Consider the following 17,837-nt stretch of genomic DNA (forward strand, 5'->3'; position numbering starts at 1 on the left):
TCAAACCTTGCCAAGAAGTCATGATTAAAAACCAAGGTGAGGGCTGGGCTTTTAGCTCAGTGGTAAAATGCTTGCCTCAGCATCTGTGAGGCCATGAGTTGGATCCTCAGTACCATATAAAACAAATAAATAAAGATAAAAATATTGTGTCCATCTACAATACTCATCCTTTAAAAAAAACAAGGTGTTTTAAATTGAGGTAAGTTCAAACTTCAAGGTTTTATTAGTTAATTTTTCTAGCCACTGAGAAAGTTTAATGAATGTCATTAAAATGCTTTGTTTCTTTCTTGTAAAAAGATATCTTGAAATTCATAAATTATTTTTGTTCTCTTTCTGAAATTTGTTTTCACCTTTACTTCTTTGTCATCAATTAAAATCAAAGCAGAAAAAAGAATCAGGACTCCTGAAACAAAAAAATAGACTAAAATTCATTGATGTCCCTTTACCTTTGGCCTAACTTTTTTTCTACCATAAGTAACACCAATAAATGTTTGTTATTTTAAAAAATGTACTAAAAGTCTGGAACTGTCATAAAATAAAAATTTGTACAGATAAAGCTAAGGGATAAAACAGTATCAGAAGCATTAAAATATCTAAAGCCAAATAACAAAACTATATAATTTAAATTATAATATATTTATATATTATATATTATGTATTATATATTATATACAACATATTATAGATTTACATATAACTATATGATATATTATAAGTTGTTTATATATAATTATAATATAATACATGTGTTTTATATATTGTATTAATATAAATTATACTAATATAATACTTGTATTATTATCTTATTAAGTATAAAAATTTTATTATTATATAATTACCTTACAATGATATGTAATATAATGTAAATTAATATAAATATAAATATATTACAATGTTGAGGTATGATCCTGTTATCCCTAATTTTTCTAGCGTTTTGAACACAAATACCAAATGACTCCTTTGATATAAAGGGTGTAAACAAGGACAGGGTAGGGACGAAGAGCTTGAGAAGAATATTTACAGTAAACAGGGATGAGAGGTGGGAGGGAAAGGGAGTGAGAAGGGAAATTGCATGGAAATGGAAGGCGATCCTCAGGGTTATACAAAATGTCATATAAGAGGTAAGGAGGGGTAAGTCAAGAGAATACAAATGGAAGACATGATTTACAGTAGAAGGGGTAGAGAGAGAAAAGGGGAGGGGAGGGGAGGGGAGGGGAGGGGGGATAGTAGACAATAGGACAGACAGCAGAATACATCAGACACTAGAAAGGCAATATGTCAATCAATGGAAGGGTAACTGATGTGATACAGCAATTTGTATACGGGGTAAAAGTGGGAGTTCATAATCCACTTGAATCAAACCATGTAATATGATGTATTAAGAACTATGTAATGTTATGAACGACCAATAAAAAAAAAAAATAGCACAATAATAGGGGCTGGGGATGTGGCTCAAGGAGTAACGCGCTTGCCTGGCATGCACGGGGCTCTGGGTTGGATCCTCAGCACCACATACAAATAAAAGATGTTATGTCCAGGCTGGGGATGTGGCTCAAGTGGTAGCGCGCTCGCCTGGCACGCGTGCGGCCCGGGTTCGATCCTCAACACCACATACAAAGATGTTGTGTCCGCAGAAAACTAAAAAAAATAAATAATAAAATTCTAAAAAAAAATATATATATATATAAATATATTATATGATATATAATAAATATGTTATATATAATAAAATAATAGTTATATATTTATTTTATATATATTATTCTATTATATGTGTATATAATATATATGTATTTCATATATTATATTTAATTTATTTTAAGTACATTTATATCATAAATATTTTTATATGTAATGTATATAATTTATATAATATATATGCTTATATAATTATATATAAATAGATATAATTTGTGTATAAATATACAAATATGTTATGTAAATATATTATATGAATTATATATAATATATGAATATGAATATATAATATGAATATATAATATATTTATATATTAATATACATAAAATTTATATATATATAATTTACATATTTTTATTATATGTATATATGATAAAATAAATATATTATATATAATATAAATTAAAATGCTATATAAATATATTGTTTTTAATTTATATTATATATGTATTATATAATATGCAATATATTTATGTAATATTATAGTTTAAATTATATAGATAAATTATGTCTTATTTGACTTTAGATGATTTTAATACATTTGATAGCTTTTAACTCCTTAACTTTATCTTTATAAATCTTTAGTTTATGTCAATTTTAACCTTTTTTGTATTTTTTATAATGGTCTTAAGAAATGCGTGCTTAAGAAAGATATTTTTAATTTCAATGCATTTTCTCTTGACATTATGAGAGTTTGGTTAAAAACATTCCTTTGGATGTAGGCCTGTAATTCCAGTAGCTTGGGAGGCTGAGACAGGTGGATCTCAAGTAGAAAGCCAACCTTAGCAATGGCAAAACTCTTAGCAACCCTGTCTTTAAATAAAATTCACAATAAGACTGGGGATGTGGCTCAATGGTTGAGTGTCCCTTAGTTCAATTTCCATTACGCCCCCCCCCAAAAAAAAAGTCCTTTTGTTTAAAATGTTTTGACTTATAAATCACTTTACATACTTTTTCTACCTGGACTATCAACCAGTGAAAACATATATGTCATTAGAATGGAACAATAATGTATTTAAGTTCATTTTGAGAGTATGAAAGGTTGATCTTAACCAGGGGATGGTGAAGTGTACTAAAAATTTATTAGGTCAGGTACTGTTCTAAGCACTTTTCATCTCAACAAACTCAAAGGAACTCCTAGTTGATCTACATAAGAGTTGGCCCTTTCTCATTTTGTGATTGCAAGAAGAGTTCATGGTGCTACTTGGTCCACGGCCAGTGCAGATGCTATGAACAGTTTGGTCATGTGGGAAAATCCTCAGGGAATTTAAATTAAAGACACAGACACCATTTTACCTTTAAACCGGTTCTGGGATGGCTCCTTGAACCCTCAGCCTCAAGCTCCCCAGGGGGGCAGTGAGGTTTTACTGAAGGGGGGGGAGAGAGAGAGAGAGAGAGAGAGAGAGAACACACTAGGGAGAGGGCTTTTATTGGGAAACAAAAAATTCTGGGGAAAATTTCATTCAATTAAGGTCAAGGGGGGGCAATGTAGCAAGGTCAGGCACAATGATTGGATCTTTGGGTCAGTGGTGAGACACGCCTCCACATGGAAGAGCTCTCAAACCCAAGAAGGGTGGGGAGAGCTCTGCCACATTAAAAGTGTCTGAGCACCTCACACCTAGCCAGGGAGTAAACTCAGTCAGTTCAAGGATGGACTCCCACAGTGCTGCACTTTGAAGGGAAGGGAAACAAATATATATAATGACTCCTCTCTAGGGAGCAGAGTGGCTCAGCAGCTCAGCAGCTTGTGGGTCACCCAGTTCCAGGAATGGGGGGTTGGTCCAGAAAACTCACCCAGTTCCAGAACTGCAGGGTTCTGGGAGATCACTTCATTGTAGGGTCTAGGATTCTTATCCAGTTCCACGACTGCAGAATCTTGGGAGGCCTGCTGCCCCCAGCAGAACAGACAGCCAAACTAAAGGTTGAGTGAATTTCCTAGGACACCAAATAAAACAGCCAGGACAACTCCTCTGCCTCAAGCTCCCCAAATGGGAGAGCAAGGAATGTCAAGAGGGGCTGGTGAGAGTGAGCATGTCCAAGAGTGGACTTTTACTGGGAGACACTCAGTCTTTAGAAAATTCCATCCAAAAAAGGTCAAGAGGGGCAGGGTTACAAGGACAGGTAAGGTAATTCGACCTCTGGGGTTATAGGAGGGCATGCCTAAACATGAAGACACATTCTGCTACTTCCAGGATCAGGGCAGCAATGTAGGGCCACTTTGAATGTGGCAAGATCACTGGAAGTGACTGACAGAGCTGCAACCAATCCGGGAAGAAAAATGTTGGTCACTCAGAGCAACAGCCCCCCACAGAGGCCTATCCAGTTCTAGGACTGGAAGGTCTAGGAAGCTCACAGAGTTCCAGCATTGCAGGGTCCTGGCTCTTACCCAGAGTTGTAGGGTTTTCTGACCTGTAGGGTGAAGATGCAGCTTAGCCAATGCTCTGTTTTCTGAACCCATGGCACTACATTCATCTCGGCCCTTGTAAGTCTGGCTGCTCAGCTAGGTCCCAAGAAGTGATGTGAAACTTCAGTCAGATGTGGGTTATGACTGCTGTGGGCACTCAGATGCCTCTTCCAGGAGGCAGCATACAGTCCCAGCTCAGGCTCTGAGGGGAAGGGTGCACCAGAGCCTGGGAGCACTGATGTGTGGCTTCACTGCAGCCTGACCCCATGGGGTAGGCTGTGACAGGGGCTGAGCTCAGGAGTGGCAGGCCACCAAGTGTGGGTGGTTTAGCAGTGGCTAAGTCTCAGGGAAGCTGGGGTGCCATGGCTGTTTGTCACCTAAGCAAGACACAATCCAGCAGTATTCCCAGTCCCCAGGTGCCATGGTCTAATAGTTGTGCTGGCCACAAGAGTCAGGTACACAGTCACCTCCTTTTCTTCTAGGAGCTCAGATATGTGGACTCCAGGCAGTCCCCTCAGGGGAGCTGAGTGGCATGAGAATACAAGAGTCCTAGTAGTGAGTATGGAAGGTGTCTAAGGTTTGGGTGGAAGCTGCTGGGGTCGCCTTGCTTGATTAGTCCACACAGGGAGGAGGCTCCCTTGTTCTGAGCTGCTCCTGGCTGTTGATTGCTGAGAGCCACAGCCGAGTCTGTATGGCCCCTGGCATTTTGCCAACAGTATTGATTGACAGGCAAGGCGTTAATATCCGCCTCTGCAGCTACTTTTGAGTTCTAGCGCTATTTTTGAGTTCTCGTGCTATTTTTAGTTCTCACGGGGATTCCCCGGGAGTTCCCATTGGTTGGCGAAGTGCAGGAGGAGGGATTTCCCGGGGAGATATTTCCGGCTGGGGGTTCCTGCAGGAGCCTCGTGGCTTTTCGGGAGGATTCCCCAGGAGCGTGTGTGAGGTTTTTTCTTGCAATAAAAAAAAAATAAAGTTTGTTCCTGCTTCAGTGGCTCGTGATTTGTGCCCAGCCAGACTGCGACATTTGGCAGCCCGCACGGGTAACGTCTGAAGCTTCGGGGTAAGTGAAATTGCTTACCCCTAAGGGAAGGCAAGAGAATGGGTGACCATTTTAAAAAACAATATGTTCTTGCTTTGATTTGTTTTGGTTTTGTTTCAAGCTGCCTATCCCTAGAATTTTCTCAGGCAGACTGGGAAAAATGGTTGGCTCAAGGTTTGAAGTTGTTTGCTCCTGAGGAAGAGATAGAAATAGACCACAAATGCACATGTCCAGAAAATAGGAAAATTGATACAACGATTTTTTGTTCCATTTTTGTTTCATTCTGCTTCGGTTTTTTTTTTTTTTGTGTGTGTGTGTTATCTTTTTGGGTTGCGTTATCTTTGTAACAGATTAGAAATTAGTAAAAAACAAACTGAAAGAGTGTTAAATAAATTGTTAGAGGTTCAAACCATGGAGAAAGACAATTTAGATCAAGCAAAAGAGAAGGTCTCTCAAGCTAGTCAGACAGAGGAAGAAAATTTAAAGGAAGAAAGCTTAGAGGAGAAACAGCTATCAGGGGGGAAGGAACAACAGGAGGCTGCTACTAACACCGATCTATCACCAGAGGGCGTAATTCAGCCAACAGATCCACCTATGGAGATAGCTGAGTGGCCCTCAACCCCCTCAACCCTCGTAGTTGATAGATGGGATCCTGAGACAGGACCTCAAAGATTAGCATGCCCTGTACTTGAGCAGGCAGGAGGGCAGTGAATTCACAGTGCATTAGAGTTCAAAACAGTGAAGCAATTAAAGGAGGCTGTAACAACCTATGGTCCTCATGCACCCTTCACTGTAAGCATGGTGAAATCCATTACTAACTTGGACATGACTCCAGCAGATTGGGCTAGCATGTGTAGATCTGTGCTAAATGGAGGACAATATTTGTTATGGAAGGTTGCCAATGAGGAATTTTGCAGGGAGACAGCTAGGCGAAATGCAGCAGCTGGTTACCCTCAAAGAAATCTAGATATGTTGTTAGGAAAAGGAACTTATGAGGGTCAACAGCAACAAATTGAATATGATCCTGGCGTATACGCACAAATTGCTGTAGATGCAGTTAGGGCATGGAAAACTTTACAGGGGCATGGAGATTTACAAGGTCAATTATCTAAGGTAATACAAGGAACTAATGAACCTTATGCTGAATTTGTAGATAGGCTTATTCAAGCAGCTTCCAGAATTTTGGGGGATACAGAACAAACAATGCCATTTATAAAACAACTGGCTTATGACCAAGCAAATCGTTGCTGCAGAGAGGTCATTAGACCATGGAGACATGAAGATTTAAACACATATATTAAATTATGTAGAGACATTAATGAACAAGGACAAGTCTTGGCAGCAGTACAACAGGCTTTAGATGCCAGGCCAAAAACATGCTACAATTGTGAACACACAGGACATTTTAAAAGGAGTTGCACCATAGGAGGAAGGTTTAACAAAGTTAGGTATCAAAGGAATAGAACTCCGGATATTTGCCCACGATGCCGTAGAGGGAGACACTGGGCTAATGAATGCCGTTCTCAAACCACCATAGAGGGTACTCCATTATCAAAAAATGGACAAGGACCAGGTGGTTACCCACGATATCGTGGAGAAAGGCATCAGGCTCCATTGCCAAAAAACGGACAGAGGGGCCCAATTCTCCGGGGCCCACGACCACAAATGTACAGGGCACTGGAGGAACCCAGAGAAACCATGGAGGAACCCAGCAACACCATCAGGGTAGTACCCAGGACACATTATCCATCAGATCTCTCATCAGACGAACCAGAGGGAGCGCAGGGTTGGACATCTGTGCCTCTGCCAGAGCAGTACTAACTCCAGAGATGGGAGTTCAAATCATTCCCACAGGAGTAAAAGGACCTCTTCCCCAAGGAACAGTAGGCTTATTGTTAGGACGCAGTTCTTCTACGCTAAAAGGACTTATGATAAGTCCCGGGGTAATTGATCCTGATTATGAAGGTGAAATAAAAATTATAGCTAGTTCTCCAAAGGGTATATCAGTAATTTCACCAGGAGATAGAATAGCACAGTTTTTAATAATATCCAGCCTACATGATAAATTTTCCAGTAGTACTATGGAAAGAGGTTCCAGGGGTTTAGGCTCCACAGGTGTAGATTGGGCTATGCTGTCTTTGAATTTAGATTCTCGCCCAAAGCTAAAACTAAATATTCAAGGACATGAATTTAATGGGCTACTGGATACAGGTGCAGACCTTAGCATCATATCTCGTCAAGAATGGCCAAAACATTGGCCATTACAACAAGCCACTCAAACGCTTCGAGGCCTAGGAGTGGCAACTAATCCCCATAGAAGTGCAATGGTCTTAGATTGGAAGGATCCTGAAGGATGTGAAGGAACTATACAGCCATATGTATTGGATCATCTTCCGGTAAATTTATGGGGACGAGATGTCTTAGATCAATTAGGTTTGACATTAACAAATAATATCAATCAAAATGCACCCACTATTATGGCTAGACAAGGTTTTAGGAAAGGAAAAAGATTAGAAAACCAAGAACAAGGTATAGCAGCACCAATACAAATAGATCAAAGAATAAATAGACATGGACTGGGTTTTCAGAAGGGGTCACTGAGGCAATAAAAATCACTTGGAAATCAGATAGACCGGTATGGGTTTCTCAGTGGCCCCTGACTAAAAAAAAGATACAAGCAGTCCATGACCTGGTCAAACAACAATTAGCGGAGGGACATATACAACCTTCTGTATCTCCCTATAATACTCCCATTTTTGTCATTAAAAAGAAATCTGGTAAATGGAGATTATTACAAGATTTAAGAGCCATTAATAATGAGATGGTTATTATGGGACCCGCTCAATCAGGGATTCCTCAATTGTCCGCTTTACCAAAAACCTGGTATGTTTTAGCTATAGATATTAAAGATTGTTTCTTTTCAATTCCAATTCATCCTGAGGATAGTCCACATTTTGCATTTACTATCCCTGCACTGAATCATGAAGGTCCTGATCAGAGATATAAATGGAAAGTGCTCCCTCAAGGGATGGCTAACAGCCCAACTATGGGTCAAATTTATGTTAATAAAGCAATCCAGCCACTTAGAAATCAAAATCCTGAACTACAAATATTTCACTATATGGATGATGTATTGTTAGCACACAAAGATAAAAACACATTGTTGGAATGTTATGCCACACTTACAAATTTGTTAAAAAATTATAATCTAGAGATAGCAATAGATAAAGTACAATTAAATTTTCCAATTAATTATTTAGGAGTTCTATTATCCTCAACCATGGTCCGTCCACCAAAAATTCAAATACGAGTAGATCAACTCAGATCACTTAACGACTTTCAAAAGTTATTAGGAGACATAAATTGGATAAGGCCTTATCTAGGCATACCAACAGGAGAGTTGGGACCTTTATTTGATATCCTAAAAGGTCCATCAGATCCAAATTCACCCCGCATATTAACTCCTGAAGCAAGAAAGGCATTAAAAATTATTGAAACATATATGGAAAATATGCATTTGGATAGAATTGATATAAGTTTGCCTTTATTATTTATTGTAATACCAACAAAAAATATTCCTACAGGAGTATTTTGGCAAGATGGTCCGTTATTGTGGATACATTTATCTTATTCTCCTAACACTATTCTTACTAGGTATCCTGAGGCTGTAGGACAATTAATACTCAAAGGAATAAAAGCAGCAAAGGGAGTGTTTGGAATTTCTCCCAATAAAATTATTACTCCATATACTATGGATCAAATTTATGAGTTAGCTAATGAGTTAAATACTTGGGCAATAATCATGTCTAAATCTAATGTTTCATTTGATAATCACTTACCATCTAATCCTTTGTTGTCTTTTTGGTCTAAGCATCCTGTAGTTTTTCCAAAAATGTCAAGAAAAACCCCTATCATGCATGCTCCAAATATATTCACTGATGGGTCAAATAATGGTAAAGCAGCAGTAGTTACCCCTGATCAAACTTTTACATTTTTAGTACCCAAACAATCAGCTCCAAAGGTAGAGCTTAATGCAGTTTTACAAGCTTTTGTGATGTTTAAAGATTCTGTATTTAATTCATTTTCTGATAGTCAGTATATAGTTAATGCTATAATATCCCTTGAAGATGCTGGTAGGATTTCCCCTTCCTCTACTGTTTTCTCTTTGTTTTCCACTATACAAAGTCTAATCTGGGATAGAAAAGATCCATTCTTTATAGGACATATCAGGGCACATACAGGATTGCCTGGAGCCCTTAGTTTGGGCAATGATTTAGCAGATAAAACTACACATGATATACATATTTTTTCTACTGTAGAAGAAGCTACAAATTTTCATAAAAGGTTTCATGTTAATGCTAATACTTTACAAAAGCATTTTAAAATAACTAAGGAACAAGCCAGGCATATAATAAAACAATGACAAAATTGTGTGACCTTTTTACCACAAGTTAATCTTGGAGTCAATCCTAGAGGACTGATACCTAACCATATTTGGCAGATGGATGTCACACACTTGCCAGAATTTGGAAAATTAAAATATTTACATGTTACAGTTGATACTTCTTCTGGATTTTTTATGAGCTCCCTTCATGCCGGAGAAAAAACTAAAGATGTTATAGCTCATTGCTTACAAAATTTTGCCACTGTGGGTGTTCCTAAACAGTTAAAAACTGATAATGGTCCTGGTTACACTTCTAACTCTTTTAAACAATTTTGCTCATCTTTTGGTATTACTCATATAACAGGAATCCCATACAATCCACAGGGACAAGGCATAGTTGAAAGAGCTCATCAAACTATTAAAACGTACTTATTAAAGCAAAAAGAGGGAATTGGAAAGGGGTATATATCCCCCAAAGATAAACTTAAAATAACCCTTTTTACTCTAAACTTTCTAAATTTGGATTCATCAGGACTTAGTGCTGCGGAAAGACATATGTATCCGAAAAATGTACATAAGCCTAAGGTACTTTGGAAAGATATTCTAAGAGGACAATGGAAAGGTCCCGACCCATTTATTGTCTGGAGTCGGGGTTCCGTTTGTGTGTTCCCACAGGGAGAACAGCAGCCGATTTGGATTCCAGAGAGGTTAACCAAAACAATTTCTACAGAAAAAGAAGATGATTTGACTGAAATCCATAACAGCTGATATCCAGAGCTCCAGCTTGGCTATTCTTACATCTGCGACAGTGATTAACCACGGTGCCTTTTTTCAATATCTATTTTATTATTGCATTTTTCCCACATCATAAAGTTCTATTTTATTTTTTGAGCTCATACAAACCTAGGTTAATGTTCTTCTGATCAGTTTTGGTTTTTGACTGTGTTTTATTTTTTGACTGTGGAGTTTTTAAACATTGCAATGGAGATTTCACCTAGGTAAAGCTACAAGGCCTTTACTATTGTCTTATATGTTGTATGTTATGTGCGCACACTTCTGTTTTGTGTTGTATGTCTGTATGTGTGTATGTCCATATATCTTATATGAGGAGCACTCATGAATAAATGGATCCGAATTTTTTTTATTCACGTGATTTTAATGGTTTAATTTAGATTGGGTAAACAGCTGTTGAAAATTGTTTTATTATGTGAACAAATAAGGAGGTTAACAGATCTGTTTGTTTGCTTTCACCTTTCCTTCTCATTATATTTAATAATTCTGTTCAGGATAATGTAAATTGTTCAAAAAATTGTTTTCTTAATGCCTGTTGGAATGTTACATAATTTTTTTCCTAGCATCATTACCAGAATTCCTATCTTCATCCCAGTGCCGGTGAAGACAAAGATAAAACCAAACTACAGCTTCTTCAGTAGTTATCGCAACAAACTGTATAAACTGATGCATCAGTGAATAATAACTCAACAAGTAATGCTCAATCAAGGAGTCAATTTACTTTGGGAGGAAATGGACATATTGACAGATTCCTCTACTTTGAACTGCTTGGAGAACTTGCCTGGACTATGTATCACTTGTATGCATTGTGAACTATCTGTTGGTGCAGCGAATTGTGGTAGTGCTGGAGTATTTTTGCTGATGGTGTCACCAGTGGTACAATTTTTCAAAGGAGCCCTCAATTGGCTTGATATCATGGCATTTTTCATCCTCCTCCCTTCTACTAGTGATGGTCTAAAATTTGGGGGCCAACAGAGGTGAGGCAAAGAACCTCACCCCCCCCACTGGCACCAAGGCCAAATTTGGGGGCCAACAGAGGTGAGGCAAAGAACCTCACCCCCCACTGGTGCAAAGGCCTATCCACAAGTATGGCTGTATGCTGGACCGGTAGTCAGTGACGGGTATGATCCGATTGCAGTGGTACCAACCTAAGACAGGAGGCTGACGCCTAGAGGTCAGTTCATCCGATGATGGGTAAGGACCATATGTTGAATTGGACTACCTAACAGGCACAGTCCCTAAGCCACATTACTTCTTGTTTAATTAAACAGAAGGGGGGAGATGCTGAGAGCCACAGCCGCGTCTGTATGGCCCCTGGCATTTTGCCAACAGTATTGATTGACAGGCAAGGCGTTAATATCCGCCTCTGCCGCTACTTTTGAGTTCTAGCGCTATTTTTGAGTTCTTGTGCTATTTTTAGTTCTCGCGGGAATTCCCCGGGAGTTCCCATTGGTTGGCGAAGTGCAGGAGGAGGGATTTCCCGGGGAGATATTTCCGGCTGGGGGTTCCTGCAGGAGCCTCGTGGCTTTTCGGGAGGATTCCCCAGGAGCGTGTGTGAGGTTTTTTCTTGCAGTACAAAAAATAAAGTTTGTTCCTGCTTCAGTGGCTCGTGATTTGTGCCCAGCCAGACTGCGGCAGTTGATGGCGTGTCAGACATTAAGTGTGTCCTATACTCTGTGTGAACATCCCAGGTTCCCATGCTCTATCTGGCTTCTGCTGATCCTTAGATGTGCTCTGAGGCTCTCTTCACTTACCCTCACCAAAATGCATTGCTTATTTTTGGGAGTTGTCTTTGTGGGAGGAAGGATGGTAGGACTTCTAGTCAGACTTCTTGCTAGCATCTCTCCTCCCTAGAAATTTTTACTTTAAAATCAGAATAATCATACCCAGTATCACCATGTTTAATCAAATTTGTATTGGAGACCCTCATGAGTAAAATATAGTGAGAATAAAAGAAAGTAGAAGAATGGAATACGAAAATATAGAAAGCTTAAACTTGCATTATTTTCAGGTGATGACTATTTTTTTAATATTATTTTTTAATTTTTTAAATTTTAGATGGACCCAATATCTTTATTTTTTTAATGTGGTGCTGAGGATCGAACCCAGTGCCTCCCACATGACAGGCGAGTGCTCTACCACTTGAGCCACATCCCCAACCCAAACTGTTTATATTTTGAAAAAAAAATGTAATCTCCAGAAAGATTATTGGAAATACCTATAGAAATTGTCAAGGTTCCTGAATAAAAGCTTGAGGTATAAAATTAAAATTAAAGTGTTATATTCCAGTGGCAAATAATTAGAAATTGTGATTGAACAGGATGTACTATTTATAATAGTATCAGAGACTGAAATTACCCAAATAATCAAATAATAGACTTAAGACTTATATAGACAAATTATAAAATTTTATTAGGGTACATTCAAAAGAACATAAATATATAAAGGCATATACTACATTTGTCAATATAAGATTTAGTCTAGGTCATTTTTAAAAGAATTTTTAAGGTAGCCAGTTGCGGTGGTGCACACATGTAATGCCTGCAGCTCAGGAGGCAGAGACAGGAGGATCATGAGTTGAATGCTAGCCACTGCAAAAGCAGGCACTAAACAATTCAGTGAGAGCGTATCTCTGAAATAAAATACAAAATAGCCTGGGGATGTGGCTCCATGGTAGAGTGCCCATAAATTCAATCCCCAGTACATCCTTCCCCCTCCCAAGTATTTTGAAGGCTAAAACACCATGAAATCTAAAGAGGAACCTGGAGTGGGTCTGGCCTATCAATTAATTATTAAGCTATTATTATTATAAATTAAGCAAATGCCATTATAAAGTTGTTCTGATTAAAATAGTATAATGCTGGTGCAGACGTAGAAATTACATTAAGTACAAAATTACTTTGATGTAACAGCAACCTCCTATTAATTAGACATTTCATTTTGCATGAAAACACAGAGGCTCACAAAACAACTGGGCATTCTAGAATCAGAGAGTTTTTGAAGAATTTGAAAATTGCCGCAGTCTGGCTGGGCACAAATCACCAAGCAGCCACAACGCACTTGTATCTTCAAACAGAAAACTTTATTGCCCGAATTCCACCAGCACTCCACGCACACTCCCCGGGAACTCTCTCAGCTCTCCACCTGGCTCTGCCCCCACTCTCTCAGAAGGTGAGAACTCCATGGGAACTCCAAAGTACAGGGTGCCCTAGGCAGCAAGAGAAGCCCTATTGCGGGACAGTAAAGGTCTATATACAATTGAATACACAGCTTAACATAACCATCATCATCTCAATGGCTTGCTGGATTCACCTCTCAATGACTGCCTTCTAGCAAAATGCCATGTGTCATCCCGACTTGGTTGTGGCCCTCAACAAAAAATGTTCAGTAAAATACAAGAGGAAATTCATTGCAAAATTACACACTAGGGTAGTGTGCAAGAAGAATGCAGAATGGAAGCAATATACAATCTAAATGTCTGAATGTTCTATTCCTCATGACATACCCACTCCCATGCACACATTAGGCTTTCTCGGTAACAGTGTAATAGGTTAGTTGTGAGGACCAGACTGAAGTAACCAAGGCTTCTCAGCAGAGGGAGTTTTCCGAGAGCCATGCACTCTTGCTCTTTTGGCAGATGCAGGGGCAACGCTATTGGTCAAAGCCACAATTCTCTCGTTTTCTTAATTTTTAATTTGTTTTAATTAGTTATACATGACAGTAGAATGCACCTATATACTTTGATATATCATACGTAGATGGGATATAATTTCTCTTTTTCTGAGTGTACATATTTTAGAATCACATTTGTCATACAGTCACATATATATAAAGTAATAATGTCTGCTTCATTCTACTATCTTTCTTATCCCCATATCCCCTGCCTTCCCCTCCTTTCACTTCCCTCTACCTAAGGTAATGCTATATTTTTAATACACATATATACCACAATTTTTGTATTTCTGTTTGTATATAAAGTATGTTGACACCCAATTCAAGTCTTAATAAATAAAATTTCACCATCCTTGCTAATCCCCTGCCCCCTCCCTTTCTCTCCCACCCCTCTACTCTATTTCTCCCATTCTCTCCCTCCCAACCCCAACAAGAGTCAACTTTCTTATATCAGAAAAAACATTCAGTATTTGTTTTGGGGGGATTGACTAACTTCACTTAGTATTATCTTCTCCAGCGCCATCCATTTACATGCAAATGCCATGGTATTGTTCTTTTTTAATGCTGAGTAAAATTCCTTTGTGTATATATGCCACATTTTTTTATCCATTAATCCACTGAAGGACATCAGGTTCACTCACTTCTATTTCATTCTTCTATCTTTCCTATCCCCACATCCCTGCCTTCCCCTCCTTTAGCTATTGTGAATTGTGCTGCTATAAACATTGATGTGGCTGTGTCCCTGTAGTATCCTGTTTTTAAGTCCTTTGGATATAGTCTGAGGAGAGGAATAGCTGGGTCAAATGGTGGTTCCATACCTCCATACTGTTTTCTATTTTGGCTGCACCAATTTGCAGTCCCACCAGCAATGTATGAGTGTACCTTTTTCCCACATCCTCACCAACACTTATTGTTGTTTGTCTTCATAATAGCTGCCATTCTGACTGGAGTGAGATGATATCTTAGAGTAGTTTTGATTTGCATTTCTCTGATTGCTAGAGATGATGAGCATTTTTTCTTATATTTATTGATTGATTGTATATCCTCTTCTGAGAAGTGTCTGTTCAGGTCTTTAGCCCATTTGTTGATTGGGTTATTTGATTTTTCTGTGTTTAGCTTTTTGAGTTCTTTATGTACCCAAGAGATTAGAGCACTATCTGATATGTAAGGTGTAAAGATTTGCTCCCAGGATGTAGGCTCTCTGTTCACCTCACAGATTTTTTTTTTTTTTTTTTTTTTCTGAAAAGAAACTTTTTAGTTTGATTCCATCCCATTTATTGATTCTTGGTTTTAATTCTTGTACAGTAAGAGTCTTATTAAGGAAGTTGGGGTCTAATCCCACATGGTGAAGATTAAGGCCTATTTTTTCTTCTATTAGACTCAGAGTCTCTCACAACTCTCTTTACAATACTGAGTAAGTGGCAATTATTTTACTTGGGTAGACTTTTCATAGGGTCAGAATAGATGTCATGAAAGAAAGAGAGCTGTCCATCTGTAGGGGACAGGTCTCTGCTTCATGGCTACTTAGTGTTGAGAGGGTTCTATAAGCAGTGTTCTGATACTACCACATTAAAAAAAATTATGTCCAACATATATTTTTCCCAATGAAAGCTCTATCACACAGGTTACTATTATTACCCTTCTATACACCTGGATGTCTTATGATCATATTTTTTATTTTTACTCTGTAGTGGAAAGAAACATTCTCAACTGATGTAGCAAGAATAATTTATCAATAGAATAAAAACACAAGTTTATCAACACATTCTTAAGAATCCCAGAATCAGAACTGTCCACATGGATAACTTGGATTCATGATGGAGATGGCATCATAGAGAAGTAGGAAAAGAGATAATTAGTTAACAAATGGGACTGGAGAATTGACATTCCACAAATAAAATACACACTTGCATTCCCACATCATTCCATATGCATTGTCAACTCTAGATGTATTAACCATGTTAATATTTTAAAAGGAAATTTTAAAATGATTAGTGCAAAATATTGTGGATAGCTTTTAAAACTTGATCTTACAAAATATTTCCTAAGAATGCACGCATGAAAACAAATGATCACATGAGAAAAGATTAGTAATTTGAGCACATAAAATTAAAAACATCTGGGGCTGGGGCTGGAGCTCAGTGGTGGAGTGCTTGTCTACCATGTGCAAGGTGCTGGGTTTGATTTTCAGCACCACATAAAAATAAATAAATAAAATAAAAGTATTGTGTCCAACTATAACTAAAAGATATATTTTTTAAAAAATTAAAGACATCTGTATGTCCAAAGATGTCTTAAACAGGAAGACCAGGGTGCTGCTGGGTGAAAAAGGGTGCCCAGCAAAGATGCTGCTGAACTTTGTCGGAAGAGCATAAGGAGCACCTGGCCTTCCTGCCGAAGTGGTGGTGGAGTTTGGGTGGATTGGATGGAGTTCCTGAGGTGAGGGACCATCCCCAAGGTCTACGAGGATGCCACCAGGAAGCTCAACGTGAGCAGCAACATTGTCCAGCATGGTGTGGAAGGGTTGACCTACCTGCTCACCGAGAGCTCCAAGCTCATGGATTACTGAAATGGATTTCCAAGACTCTGTTTTTGTTTTGGGATTCTCTGAAGAACTGAACAAATTATTGCTTAAGCTTTACCTGGACAACAGAAAAGAGTTCAGGACTATTCTGGGTGAATTGGCACCCAGCCTTCCCAGTTACCACAGCCTTGAGTGATGACTAGATGTACAGCTTGCAAGCAGAAGTCTCAGGCAACAGATTCAGCCAGCAGTGACTATAAAACTACACCTAAATCAGAATGGAGAACATAACACCAAAGTTCTGCAGACAGACTCAGCCACCCTCCTTCATTTAGTTCAGCAACTGTAACAATCTTTGGAGGAGATGAAAACAAACCACTGTAGGAGAGTAATTCACAACATCAAGTAGTACCAAGTGTTAAGGTCCTAATACCTTTGACTCATTTGTGAATGGATGACATTCAGGAATTACTTTGCAGAATTAATTTTTATTATTTGGTGTTGATAAATGCATCTAGATTCCATGAAATTCCTTTTCCTATTCCAGGATATTGAGGTCATAATCAGAAGCTAAATTCAAGTTCGTTTTCTGGTGCTAAATGTGGTCAGCTTCTTGACAGATTAAAATGTAATATTTAATATTAAATGTGTAAACAGGATTGAATCAACTAGAATTGATTCTATACTGTTCATATCTACTGAATATATGAGTAATACCCTGTATTGATACACCTTGTGTGCCTAACTAGTATTTTCTTCCTTATTGATCAATTTTGAGAATAAAATTTACAGCTAATTCATTTCCTATTGAGAGTATTTCAAAATAGTACAATATTTCTGACTTTTAAAAGCATCTCATGATGTTACCAGCTACAGAATAATGTAAAGTGAGTATGAGTTTTTTAAATTATATGCCCATATTGTTATAGGAAGTTCATGCATTTTTCTTTGAATGTAAAGATAAGTAGTTTTTACCATATTGCTGAAGTTTGACTTATGGTTCATTGACTTAAGTAGTACTCAATTTTGTGTGATTGTTAATAATATTTTCACAAGCATTAATTTTTTCCATATACCCAAAGCAACTAAGAGACACATTGTCATTTACATTTATAAATAATGCATACAAGAATAATGTAATCAATGCTTGATTATCTGGGGGAAGAAAGATGTCTTAAACTAAAAATGTTTAGAAATTTAAGAATATATTTTCAATATAACTGATAGTTTCAATATAACTAACACACTTGAAAATTAAAAATATGTAAATATAACCTACAAATTGGTAAGAAAATATAATTAATCTAGTTAAAAATGACCAAA

General features: G+C 37.9%; 2 pseudogenes; both read left to right on the plus strand.

Moving 5' to 3' along the window:
- The window catches only part of LOC144249315 (rho GTPase-activating protein 29-like), a 573,679-nt pseudogene that overhangs the window by 24,087 nt on the left and 531,755 nt on the right, over positions 1-17,837 (plus strand).
- On the plus strand, positions 16,349-16,923 carry LOC144249127 (COMM domain-containing protein 2 pseudogene; annotated as a pseudogene).

This window comes from Urocitellus parryii, chromosome 11 (assembly GCF_045843805.1).
Source record: "Urocitellus parryii isolate mUroPar1 chromosome 11, mUroPar1.hap1, whole genome shotgun sequence".
Classification (NCBI taxonomy): domain Eukaryota; kingdom Metazoa; phylum Chordata; class Mammalia; order Rodentia; family Sciuridae; genus Urocitellus; species Urocitellus parryii.